Here is a 13,780-nt window from a genome sequence, read left to right as displayed (position 1 = left end):
CACCCTGTTCCGGCACCTGGAACAGGAATCTATGGTGGTCTGCCCCCTATTCTGGCACCCTGAACAGCTATCTAAGGTTGTCTGGGTGCCCTGCACACCATTCCGGCACATGAAACAGCAATCTAATGTGGTCTGCATCCTGTTCCGGCACCCGGACCGGTTGTCTAAGATGGTTTGAGCCCTGTTCCGGCACCCGGAACAGGTATCTACTGTGTTCTGCGCCCTATTCCGGCACCTTGAACAGCTATCTAAGGTTGTCTGGGTGTCCTGCACACCATTCTGGCACATGAAACCGCTATCTAAGATGGTCTGCATCCTGTTCCGGCACCCGGACCGGTTGTCTAAGATGGTTTGAGCCCTGTTCCGGAACCCGGAACAGGTATCTAAGGTGGTCTGCGGCCTTTTAAGGCACCCTGAACAGCTATCTAAGGTTGTCTGGGTGTTCTGTACACCATTCCGGCACATGAAACCGCTATCTAAGATGGTCTGCATCCTGTTCCGGCACCCGGACCGGTTGTCTAAGATGGTTTGAGCCCTGTTCCGGCACCCGGAACAGGTATCTAAGGTGGTCTGCGGCCTTTTAAGGCACCCTGAACAGCTATCTAAGGTTGTCTGGGTGTTCTGTACACCATTCCGGCACATGAAACCGCTATCTAAGATGGTCTGCATCCTGTTCCGGCACCCGGACCGGTTGTCTAAGATGGTTTGAGCCCTGTTCCGGCACCCGGAACAGGTATCTAAGGTGGTCTGCGGCCTTTTAAGGCACCCTGAACAGCTATTTAAGGTTGTCTGGGTGTTCTGTACACCATTCCGGCACATGAAACCGCTATCTAAGATGGTCTGCATCCTGTTCTGGCACCCGGACCGGTTGTCTAAGATGGTTTGAGCCCTGTTCCGGCACCCGGAACAGGTATCTAAGGTGTTCTGCGGCCTTTTAAGGCACCCTGAACAGCTATCTAAGGTTGTCTGGGTGTCCTGCACACCATTCCGGCACATGAAACAGCTATCTAAAATGGTCTGCCTCCTGTTCCGGCACCCGGACCAGTTGTCTAAGATGGTTTGAGCCCTTTTTCCGGCACCCGGAACGGCTATCTAAGGTGGACTGTGCCCCGTTCCGGCACCCGGAATGCTATCTACGGTGATCTGCTGCCTGGTCCGGCACCCGGAATGGCTGTGTAATGTGGTCTGGATGTCCTGCACCCCGTTCCGGTACACAAAATAGCTATCTAATTTGGTCGGCGTTCCGTTCCGGCACCTGAAACGGCTATCTAAGGTGGACTGTGCCCCGTTCCGGCACCCGGAATGCTATCTACGGTGATCTGCTGCATGGTCCGGCACCCGGAATGGCTGTGTAATGTGGTCTGGGTTTTCTGCACCTCCTTCCTGCACACGGAACTGCTATCTAAGGTGGCATGCTGCCCATTCCGGCACCTGGTACGGGTATCTAAGGTGGTCTGTCTGCCCTATTCTGGCAACCGGAAAGTGCTCCCACTTTTCTGGATTTTTTAATAGTACCCTCATCTCCGGTCCTTTTTTTGGTTACAGTGCCAACCCCTGTACCTCTGCCACGGACCCCTTGCCTCTATCTCTCAAAATCTTGCAGCCTTCTGTCTTCTCCCGTCTCTTTTGTCAGGCAGCATTGTGTCTTCATTATAGCAGATGCACGATGCTGCCAGGAGCCAGGAATTGGCGCTGCTATATCAGTGCTTATTTCTGCAGGGGCAATGGCAATACACCACTGGCTACTATGTGGGACATACGAGGGGACAATGTGGCCGGTGCTCAGCTCCGACCATGTAAGCAAGCCCGCCAACTGACTCCTCCAACACATACCCCGCTTGCCCCACCCTTATTACGCCCCTAATTGTTGTAGGCTGTGGGAGCTATTCAGAGTGGGTCGCAGAATTTTTTCACACACAGCAAAATCTGCGACCATAGACTTACATGCAGGGGGCCGCCCAGGATAGGGCAAGGCCGCCCAGCATGAGTGGCGCCAAACTGCGATGTGCTCACAATTTAATTGTGAACGCATCGATTAGAGGCTGACCCCTGCTTGTGCAGCCTGGCTGTGTAGACAGGGGCACCGCAACCTTTTTTCCATAAGCAGGAAATGCAGGAGACATCATAGACCTGCCCCCAAAATGTCCATGACACGTCTGCGTTTCCCGATGTCGTCTCCCGCAATGCCGCGTCGCCACCAATCACCTAACGTTCTTCTGAGAGAAGGGTCGCGCACGCGCATTATGTCTGATGTGCATGCGCAGACCCTATGGACGTGGCCCAGTGAACAGTCATAGCGGCCCGGGAGGGGGGGAGATGAGGCACAGCAGGAACCACATCCTGGCGACCCCCGTGCTATAATGGAAGCAACTAACAAAACTATTTTTCTTTTCTAAACTAAATGGAGGGGGGGGGGGGCGACATGTACCAATGTGCCCTCCCCCCCTTCAATGGGTAAGGGGTAATTCATAACTTAGCATATATCATACAGTATTTCAGACTGTACATGCCCCCCCCCCCCCTCCATATGCAGCAAGTGGCTATATATATATATATATATATATATATGTGTGTGTGTGTGTGTGTGTGTGTATATATATGTATATATATATATGCATACATATATATGTATATGTGTATGTATATATATATATATATATATATATATATATGCATATATATATGTATATGTGTGTATATATATATATATATATATATGTGTGTATATATATATATATATATATATATATGTGTGTATATATATATATAAGTAATGATCTGTATGCAGCACAGCACAAGTATCTGCTGCTCCCCCCTCCCTCCCTATGTCCGGGCAGAGCAGCAGCAGCGGGGTCTGGAGACTGTAATCTCTCCCCGCACACAGCAGCGCACGGACCCGTTCGCCCGTCCTCTGTGTGTGCAGGGCAAAGTCACCCGGGAGCAGCAGCCGCAGCTTCTTGAAAGGAGCCGGCTCTAAGCTCTCGCTCCCCGTCTCCCCGCTGACAGCCTGTCAGTCACGCCCCCCGGACGGACGCGCGCACACAAAACTCCTCAGCGGCAGGGGTCGCTGCAAGGAGCGGGTCTCGTCCGGCGTTCCGGAATTTGGTCCGGTCCGGCTTTCACCGATACCCGTTTGGAGAGCCAAAAATCGGTACAGACCATGAAAAAAAGGTACTGTTGGAGGGTATGTGCCTCTGGTTAGGGCCATGTTGGGTATTGAACCCGTGACCTCAGTGCTGTGAGGCAGTAATGCTAACCATTACACCGTCTGTGCTTAAATTTTATTTTCAAATTGGGAACTTATGTATTTCTTATTTAATGTAGAAATGGGCAACATCTTAGCAACGTATTAGACGAAGAACTTCTTCACTATTCCACTCACCTGAGGAAATGCAGCCACCTGGCACCTACTCAACAGCAGAGTATTCCAGATGTGTATCTAATGGTGACACGTATCGAGTAGAACAGAGTGTGAAACACGTCTGTGATCTGTATTGGATAGATGAATGTACTACTGTACAGTGTGTATACAGTGCTGGAGAATGATGTGGCCCTGGAGGGAATGGAATGGATACTACAGGTGCACTTCGGTCCTTCCGACGCTAGCTGGCAGTGTGAGCGGCTTCGGCACACGTATCAGAGGAGGCAGGAGAAGGAGAATAACCGGCGGGCGCTGTAATACCCGCAGTACTGAGTGAGTGGCTGCTCCGGTTCGAGGTGTGTGCTCGCAGGGGGCTTTCACTCCAGTCTCCGCCGGTCATTGTATGGCTGTTGCCGGGGATCTGGAGGAACACTGGGAGGAGTGGCGTTATGATGTTAGGGTACAGATCTGCCATATAAGAGAGACTGGGGCGATTGTCCTTATGTCTGCACAATGGGACACTCACATACATGTAAATATGGGCTGCATATCACATATTGGGGTGGGGGTTGTGGGGTGTACAGATGCCGGGGATACTGTATACAGTATGTCAGTGATAATCTGCAAGCCTGCATATGTGAGAGTGTGTGTGTATATATATATATATATATATATATATATATATATATATATAAACTCTCCCTCCTATTGTACTTTTACAGGGATCACGTGTGATCAGTGGTCATTAAGTTGTGCACAGGGGCCTGTCATTGGTCTCCATTAAGTATAGGAAATAACGTCTGCTCTATATTGGGGAATGTGAGGCCAGTTCTGCAATGTAATACATATGTATGGGAATTCCTGGCCGTTTTCACCACTTTCTGTACCTGCTCTGTGTGCCAATTACAGACAGTTGCATCACGTGCACTGCGTGTATCTAGCCTTTCTCTGGCCATCTGTTCTGCTGACAAATGAAATTAATTTATATTACCACTGGTATTAATAACTTGTCCTGTCCTATTCAGTACACCAGTTCCTTCAGGATCCTGGTGTGGTTAGGGCTTAAGGATCAATAGATCTACAGTAAGAAGGTCTACAATCAGGTCGACACCATATGGTTGACAGTGAAAAGGTCGACATGGTCGTTGGGTTGACCTATGAAAGGTCGACACAGGAGAAGAACTTTCCGACACTTCAATATTCAATTGAAGTGCTGTTTTTCCACCCTGTCAGAAATTCCGACAGGTTGAAAAACACATTGTTGAGCAGAATCTCTGCTCATCCATGTGTTTTCGACCCCGCCGAGGTCGAAAATGGTCAGTTTTCGACCGTTCATTTTCGCCCATAAGAGAGGGCGGAAATGAATGGTCAGAATGGGAGGGGAAATGGGCGGAAACAGCCCGCTATTGAATACTGAAGTGTCTGATCCCCTGTAATTGAATCCCCTGTAATTGAATATACCAATTAGGGGGTATCTATTAAAGCTTGGAGAGAGGTAAAGTACCAACCAATCCAATCTTAACTTACAGTGGCCAAAAGATGCAAGTCCTTAAGATTTCCCTTGAACTTCCCCTGGCAGCTCCCCTGCAGTCCCGGACTTACGATATAATGCAATACACATAGGGGTTAATTCCAAGTTGATCGCAGCAGGAAATTTTTTAGCAGTTGGGCAAAACCATGTGCACTGAAGGAGGGGCAGATATAACATGTGCAGAGAGAGATAGGTTTGGGTGTGGTGAGTTCAATCTGCAATCTAAATTGCAGTGTAAAAATAAAGCAGCCAGTATTTACCCTGCACAGAAACAAAATAACCCACCCAAATGTAACTCTTTCTGCACATGTTATATCTGCCCCCCCTGCAGTGCACATGGTTTTGCCCAACTGCTAAAGAATTTCCTGCTGCGATCAACTTGGAATTACCCCCATAGTAGCATGCTGTTCCCTGCAGCAGGGAAGATCTAAAGATACATCAAACAACCCACGGGACCGCAAATCGGATGATCGTTATTGAAATGCAAATGATTTGGACTTTCAGTAACGATAGATCTATCTGATATATATCAATATTATGCACATTGGCCCGACAATCGTTCTAGTGTGTGGGGGGCTCTAGTAGCTGATTGGTACTCTATTTACCATGCGAGGGGACACGGTGGGGTTCTCCGTCACTTTACGAAGAAAATGACACCAAAAAAAGTAAAAAAAAAAAACCTCATGTCGACCTTTTCACCTGTCGACCTAGTACATGTCAACCTAATGCCCATGTCGACCTAATGACTGTTGACCAAACAACCCATACCCATTTTTGAAGCCCTCAATTGTTGGCTGCCAGATTCCAAAGAGCAATAATATTTAATACAGAACAAGCCTGATTTTGCAATTTCTGTTATTGCCTTTTTAATTATGGCAGCCCAAAGCTACAAAATTGGGATTTGAAAATACATTGCTTATACCCTTTCACACAGGCCAAAATTTCCCGGGTTAAAACTAGTGATGAGCGGGTTCGGTTTTACTCGGTTTTACTCGGTTTTACTCGGTTCTCAAAACGGCATCTTATTGGCTCACGGATGTCACGTGTTTTGGATAGCCAATAAGATGCCGTTTTGAGAACCGAGTAAAACCGAGTAAAACCGAACCTCGCTCATCACTAGTTAAAACACATGAACGCGCATCAACCCGGGAAATTTCTCAGTGTGAAAGGGTACAGGGACCAAATCCCGGGATTTCTGTCTCTGCATTTCAACCCTGCAATCGACCAGGGTTGGTCCCGGGTTCTTCCCTGGAACCTGGACAGTGTGAATGGTACAGGGACATGTCCCACCTTCCCGGGTTGCCTCTGCTGATGCTGATTGGCTATTCAGGGCACTTCCTGGTCTTGTGTTTTTTCTGAGACGCCCATTTTCAGAAAATGCAGGGCCATCCCGGGTTCAGTATGAAAGGCGCAGACCCGGGATGTCTCGGCTCCAAATTCTGGTATGAAAGGTGCCAACCCGGGAATGTCCCTGCATGAGCCCGTGGCAGTATTCCCGAGTTTTGCCACTGCATTTCTGGTGTGAAAGGGGTATTAGTAAATATACCCCTTTCACACAGAAAATGAAATTACCGGTTGAAGCATTTCTACCAGGTAATTTGCCGAAAAACACGGGTCCTTTTCTGTGTGAAATGGTCAACCTGGATTGAAATTACCGGGACTACGACCCAGGAATTTACCAGGGTTGGAGACCTGGATTGACCCTTTCACACAGACTAAATTCCCATTTTGATCCTTGAATTACCAGGTAGAAATTCTTGACCCAGTAATTTGCTTCTCTGTGTGAGAGTTGGGGGGAGGTCAGACAGAGACCGTCAAAACGACCTGGCACTGAAATGCCAGGATTTCTGTCTGATAAGGGTATTAATCAGCCATTGTTTCCATGCTTTCCTGTCTTTTTACATTGAAAACCTTCTTAGGGGGGTATTTGTCAAATTGTGGAGATAAGTAATTCACTAATCAGTCAGCTCCTAACGGTCATTTTTCAGACATGGGCTGTAAAATGAGAGTTGGATGCTGATTGGTTGGTGATTTGTGGTGGGTATTTATCAAAGTTTGGCAAGAGATAAAATTGCGAGAGATAGTATGGGTGCTCACTTAAACAATTTAGAAGCTGATTTGTTGGGACTTTATCTCTCACAATTTTATCTCTCTCTAAGCTTTGATAAAATACCCCCTTTAGACTTTTACATTTGTGCAAGTCTGTAATTTTAACTGTATATGCCCCAGTAATCATTTCCAGTTGACCTGTGCCAGTAAATTCTAATCAAATCTATTTAAGGGCATTATGAGCCTGCATTTAATAAATATTCAGGAAATTGCCATTGTATTTGCATAGCGGGGGTGGCGAGCTGAAATGTGTGAAAAGTGATCGTGAAGGGCGCGATCAGCGTGATAGGGGACATCAATTGAATATTGCCCCCTGCGATCTCCTGTCAATTTAGACGGTAGATTGGGGGCAGTAACAGTTGAATTCCCCCATTGAGGTCAGCCAGCCACAGAACCTGTGTAATTCATGTGTAACCTGGTTTAAAGGGATAGTATGGTAAGCCTGTGTGTTTGTGTATATATACAGGTTGAGTATCCCCTATCCAAAATGCTTGGGACCAGAAGTATTTTGGATATCGGATTTTTCCGTATTTTGGAATAATTGCATACCATAATGAGATATCAGGGTAATGGGACCCAATTCTAAGCACAGAATGCATTTATGTTTCATATACACATAGCCTGAAGTTGTTCAGTTTCAAGTCAGGCTTGTGGGTGCTACTTTGCACGGGTTTAGCCAATGTGTCTAAACCCAGTGCGTTTGGGGGTGACAAGCTTGATTAGTAATGGGTGCCTGTTGTACCTGCACCCATCTGCAGGACAATTGAATATTGGCCCTCATTCCGAGTTGATCGTACACTGTCACTTTTTGCAGCCCGTGCGATCATCTAGACGCCACCTATGGGGGAGTGTATTTTTGCATAGCAAGGCTGCGATCGCTTATGCAGCCCTGCTATGCAAAAAAAGTTGTGTAGAACAACACCAGGGTAAGAGTTACTTACCCTGTATGATCAATCCAGTGTTGCAGGTCCCGGAATTGACGTCAGACATCCGCCCTCCAAACGCTTCGACACGCCTGCGTTTGGATCTCCACGCCCAGAAAACGGTGAGTTGACGCCCGGTTCCGCCTTCCTCTTGTCAATCTTCTTGCGGTCGCTGCTGCGACTGCTTTCTTCGTTAGTGGCGTCGCTGTCACCGGGCAATGACGCGCCTGTGCAATGACGCACCTGTGCAGTGCGGCTACCGCACATGCGCAGTTCCGACCCGTTCGCACGGCTGCGAAGAAGCACAGCGTGTGATCGGGTCGGAATGACCCCCATTGTCCATTACGCACCCATTTCTTAAACGTACCCCAAAACAATTGAATTCCCTTCTGAAGAATATCTGTATATTATGGATAATTTGTCTTTTGAAAGTCTGAGCAATAAACATTTACGTGCTTCAAGACTGTTGCATCCTGTGACAACCAGAGGAGCGCAAAACAATACTGTTCACTGGTTGTTCTAGATTGAGTCCCAGACGATGCCGCCCAGCGAAACGTGCATGTCTGACAACGCACGTGCATACGGCCACTATCCCTGCATCCCCTGTACGTAGACACAGCATGGAGAAAGTACTCCCTTGATATATCAAACTGGAGACTCTCCTTAAAAGGCGCTCTGCTCCTGCACTTCCCGTACCAGGGCATGGAGACACGGAGCGGCTGCTTCCCCGGCGTGTTATGACGGACAAATCGTCCTTGAGATAAGTAACACCTTACTTTTTGATAGGGGATTTTTATTACCAATATAGGCACCTGTTATTTCTCCAGCCTTACATGTTTCCTTGTGAAATATAAGGTGAGGTGGCTTAGCGGCACGGCAACCAACCTCTCCCCTTCCCCTTTCCTTCATTTGCATAAATTATGCTGTATAACATAGATTGTTATATATGTGTGTATATGCAGCAATTGGAATCCATGAATTTGGACAGTAGAATTGATATAGATGAACATGTGTACACATATGAATGAATTTAATTTTTATCTTTCCTGCCTTTATCTTTATTGCAAAAAATCATGCTGAAACAGTAAAAATGAATATGTACATGTGTATATACATGAATTAAAACCCATTAATTTTTAGTTGCAAAAAAATCATGTTGAAACAGTATAAATAAATATGTATATATATGAATTGATGTCTAAGAAATTTTCCATTTGGACATTGGTAATAGTCCAGATTGATATGTGCAGATATATACAAATTGATTAAGCTAAACATTTGGGTCAAAATGTATTATTCAATACAGGTGTAATTATACCTTCACTAACCAGGAACATATCACGTGACCAATATAGGCACGCAATTCTACTTTGGTCTTACATGGATAGTTTAGATGAACCAAATTGATTATTCAATACAGGTATAATTACAACTTTTGTATGAGATTTGAATTTAATATATACACCTGACTGAAGATTGATATTAGTTGGGAGTATATCACATGGCCAATATAGGCATATAACTTTTCAAATACTCTGTTTCTATCCATCTATGGCAGTAAATTATTTGGTTATTTATATATGTAAGTTTGTCTATTATTTTTCAATACGGTGCTGGGGAAATATCATGCGCCTCTATCTGATTGCACCCATGACCCAAATACCTATTTAATTATTCACATTATTTACAATCCATTTATGGACTATACGCATGAATGTGGAAAAGACTGTATATGGTGAGGAACAGAATGTCTAGGACCCATGGGATTTCATATACAGTTATATCGGGTGTAGTACGGCTGACCGGCGGTCTCCTGACCGCCGGTCAGATTACCGACGCCGGGATCCCGGCGGGGAGGGGCGAGTGCAGCAAGCCCCTTGCGGGCTCGCCACGCTGCGGGCTCGGTGGCGACCTGCGGGCTCGGTGGCGACCTGCGGTCGCCACGGGTTCTATTCCCACTCTATGGGTGTCGCGGACACCCACGAGTGGAAATAGTCCCTGTTGGTCGGCATGCCGACCATCGGGACAGTGACCCGTCGGGCTGGTGGAGGAGGTCATGTGACTGTCAGTCAGCTGACCGGCGGTCACATGAATACCACCCGTTATATCTACAGGGATGCTAATTATATTTTAACAAGGTGGTTAGATGCGTATCAGATGTTTTTATCTGATTGAATGTAGGACCCAATTAAATAAATAATTATCATTACCTATATGGTTCATAATTCACGCATAGATGATGTATAGGAATGTTATGTGAATTACATATTACATCTGAATATAGGTACAATTGCTATTAGCAGCATATATTGTATTCTCCTATTTTGGTTCTCATTACCTCTTGTTTCTGTGCCCTCTCATCGGTACCTGGTTATCTGGATACCGACAGTAGAAGCACGTCTGATTCCTTGGATAAGCATTTTCTGGTCCTCTCATCAGCAATTCAATGTCCTTTGATATGATTGCGGACAGTAGAAACCATTGATGTTTTTTCCATGTGAAGCTTCCTTCTAGTAATACCAGTCAAAAGGGTACTTCACATGCACAATTCTAAAATAATTTTCTCATACGTCCTAGAGGATGCTGGGGTCACATCAAGAACCATGGGCTATAGACGAGATCCACAGGAGACATGGGCACTTTAAGACTTTCAAAGGGGTGTGAACCTGCTCCTCCCTCTATGCCCCTCCTCCAGACTCTAGTTTAGAATCTGTGCCCAGGCAGACTGGATGCACACTGAGGAGCTCTACTGAGTTTCTCTGAAAAGACTTTAAGTTAGGTTTCTCTAACGTCCTAAGTGGATGCTGGGGACTCCGTAAGGACCATGGGGAATAGCGGAGACTGGGCACATCTAAAGAAAGCTTTAGGACTAACTGGTGTGCACTGGCTCCTCCCCCTATGACCCTCCTCCAAGCCTCAGTTAGATTTCTGTGCCCGACGAGAAGGGTGCACACTAGGGGCTCTCCTGAGCTCTTTGTGAAAGTTTTAGTTTAGGTTTATTATTTTCAGTGAGACCTGCTGGCAACAGGCTCACTGCATCGAGGGACTAAGGGGAGAAGAAGCGAACTCACCTGCGTGCAGAGTGGATTGGGCTTCTTGGCTACTGGACATTAGCTCCAGAGGGCCGATCACAGGTTCAGCCTGGATGGGTCCCGGAGCCGCGCCGCCGGCCCCCTTACAGAGCCAGAAGAGCGAAGAGGTCCGGAAAATCGGCGGCAGAAGACGATCCTGTCTTCAGATAAGGTAGCGCACAGCACCGCAGCTGTGCGCCATTGCTCTTAGCACACTTCACACTCCGGTCACTGAGGGTGCAGGGCGCTGGGGGGGCAGCGCCCTGAGACGCAATAAATCGATAAAAACCTTATATGGCTAAAATAAATGCATCACATATAACTCCTGGGCTATATGGATGCATTTAACCCCTGCCAAAACATACAGAAAAACGGATGATAAGGACGCAGAGAAAGGGGCGGAGCCTATCTCCTCAGCACACTGGCGCCATTTTCCCTCACAGCTCAGTTGGAGGGAAGCTCCCTGGCTCTCCCCTGCAGTCACTACACTACAGAAAGGGGTTAAAAAAGAGAGGGGGGCACAAATTAGGCGCAGTATAAACAATACAGCAGCTATAAAGGGAAAAACACTTATATAAGGTTATCCCTGTATATATATAGCGCTCTGGTGTGTGCTTGCAAACTCTCCCTCTGTCTCCCCAAAGGGCTAGTGGGGTCCTGTCCTCTATCAGAGCATTCCCTGTGTGTGTGCTGTGTGTCGGTACGTTTGTGTCGACATGTATGAGGAGAAAAATGATGTGGAGACGGAGTAGAGTGTCTGTAATAGTGTTGTCACCCCCTAGGGGGTCGACACCTGAGTGGATGTACTGTTGAAATTGCGTGACAGTGTCAACTTTGTATTAAAGACAGTGGTTGACATGAGACAGCCGGCTACTCAGCTTGTGCATGTCCAGACGTCTCATACAGGGGCTCTAAAGCGCCCGTTACCTCAGATACAGACGCCGACACGGATACTGACTCCTGTGTCGACGGTGAAGAGACAACCGTGATTTCCAATAGGGCCACACATTGCATGATTGAGGCAATGGAAAATGTTTACACTTTTCTGATAATATGAATACCACCAAAAAAAAAAAAAAAGGGGTATTATGTTTGGTGAGGAAAAACTTCCTGTAGTTTTCCTGAATCTGAGAAATAAAATGAGGTGTGTGATGATGCGTGGGTTTCCCCCCGATAACAATTGATAATTTCTAAAAAGTTATTGGCAGTATACCTTTTCCCGCCAGAGGTTAGGGTGCTTTGGGAAACACCCCCTAGGGGGGATAAGGCGCTCACACGCTTGTAAGAACAAGGGCTCTATCCTCTCCTGAGATGGCCGCCCTTAAGGATCCTGCTGATAGAAAGCAGGGGGGTATCCTAAAATGTATTTACACACATACTGGTGTTATACTGCGACCAGCAATCGCCTCAGCCTGGATGTGCAGTGCTGGGTTGGCGTGGTCGGATTCCCTGACTGGAAATAATGATATCCTAGATAAGGACAGTATATTATTGCCTATAGAGCAATTAAAAGATGCATTTCTATATATGCATGATGCACAGCGGAATATTTGCCGACTGGCATCAAGTATAGGTGCGTTGTCCAATTCTACCAGTAAAATGGTCAGGTGATGCGGATTCCAAACGGCATTTGGAAGTATTGCCTTACAAAAAAAAGGGGATGTACCCCTGGTCGCCTCTCAAAATAAGACGCCGTATTATCAGGCGCAGTCCTGGTCGGCAAGCGGACAAAAGGGTTCCTCTTTTCTGCACGTGACAGAGGGAGAGGAAAATGGCTGCAGAGATTAGCCAGTTCCCAGGAACAGAAACCCTTTTCTGCCTCTGCCAAGCCCTCAGTATGACGCTAGGGCTTTACAAGCTCAGGCACGGTGGGGGCCCGTTCTCAATGAATTTCAGTGCGCAGTGGGCTCACTCGCAAGTAGACCCCTGGATCCTTCAGGTAATATTTTCAGGGGTACAAATTGGAATTCGAGACGTATTCCCCTCGCCGTTTCCAAAAGTCTGTTTTACCGACGTCTCCCGCTGACAGGGAGGCAGTTTTGGAAGCCATTCACAAGCTGTATTCCCAGCAGGTGATAATTAAGGTACCCCTCCTGCAACAGGGAACGGGGTATTATTCCACACTATTGTGGTACCGAAGCCAGACGGCTCGGTGAGACCGATTTTAAAATCTAAAATCTAAAATCTTTGAACTCTTACATACAGAGGTTCAAATTCAAAATTGAGTCACTCGGAGCAGTGATTGCAAACCTGGAAGAAGGGGACTACATGAGGTCTCGGGACATCAAGGATGCTTACCTTCATGTCAAAAATTTACCCTTCTCACCAAGGGTATCTCAGGTTATGGTACAGAACTGTCACTATCAGTTCAGACGCTGCCGTAGGGATGGGCCACGGCACCCCGGGTCTTTACTGAAGTAATGACCGAAATGATGATATTCCTTCGAAGGAAGGGAATTTTAGTTATCCTTTACTTGGACGATTCCCTGATAAGGGTAAGATCCAGGGAACAGCTGGAGATCGGTGTAGCACTATCTCAGGTAGTGTTGCGGCAGCACGATTGGATTCTCAATATTCCAAAATCGCAGCTGGTTCCGACGACTTGTCTTCTGTTCCTAGGGATGATCCTGGACACAGTCCAGAAAGAAGGTGTTTCTCCCGGAGGAGAAAGCCAGGGAGTTATCCGAGCTAGTCAGGAACCTCCTAAAACCGAACCAAGTCTCAGTGCATCAATGCACAAGGGTTCTGGGTAAAAATGGTGGCTTCCTACGAAGCAATCCCATTC

General features: G+C 46.8%; 1 protein-coding gene across 2 annotated transcripts in view; it reads left to right on the top strand.

Moving 5' to 3' along the window:
- The first annotated feature begins 3,615 nt into the window (after positions 1–3,615).
- Positions 3,616–13,780, top strand: part of ZC3H7A (zinc finger CCCH-type containing 7A) — a 201,015-nt gene continuing 190,850 nt past the window's right edge. Inside the window, exon 1 of one of the 2 annotated variants that reach the window (XM_063934308.1) lies at positions 3,616–3,694. The gene's annotated coding sequence lies outside the window, so the exon portion shown is untranslated. Of the gene's footprint in view, positions 3,718–13,780 lie in introns of both variants that reach the window. The other variant, XM_063934307.1, reaches the window with a different exon arrangement.

Source organism: Pseudophryne corroboree, chromosome 7 (genome assembly GCF_028390025.1).
Source record: "Pseudophryne corroboree isolate aPseCor3 chromosome 7, aPseCor3.hap2, whole genome shotgun sequence".
Taxonomy (NCBI): domain Eukaryota; kingdom Metazoa; phylum Chordata; class Amphibia; order Anura; family Myobatrachidae; genus Pseudophryne; species Pseudophryne corroboree.
This window is presented reverse-complemented; position numbering and strand designations above follow the sequence as displayed.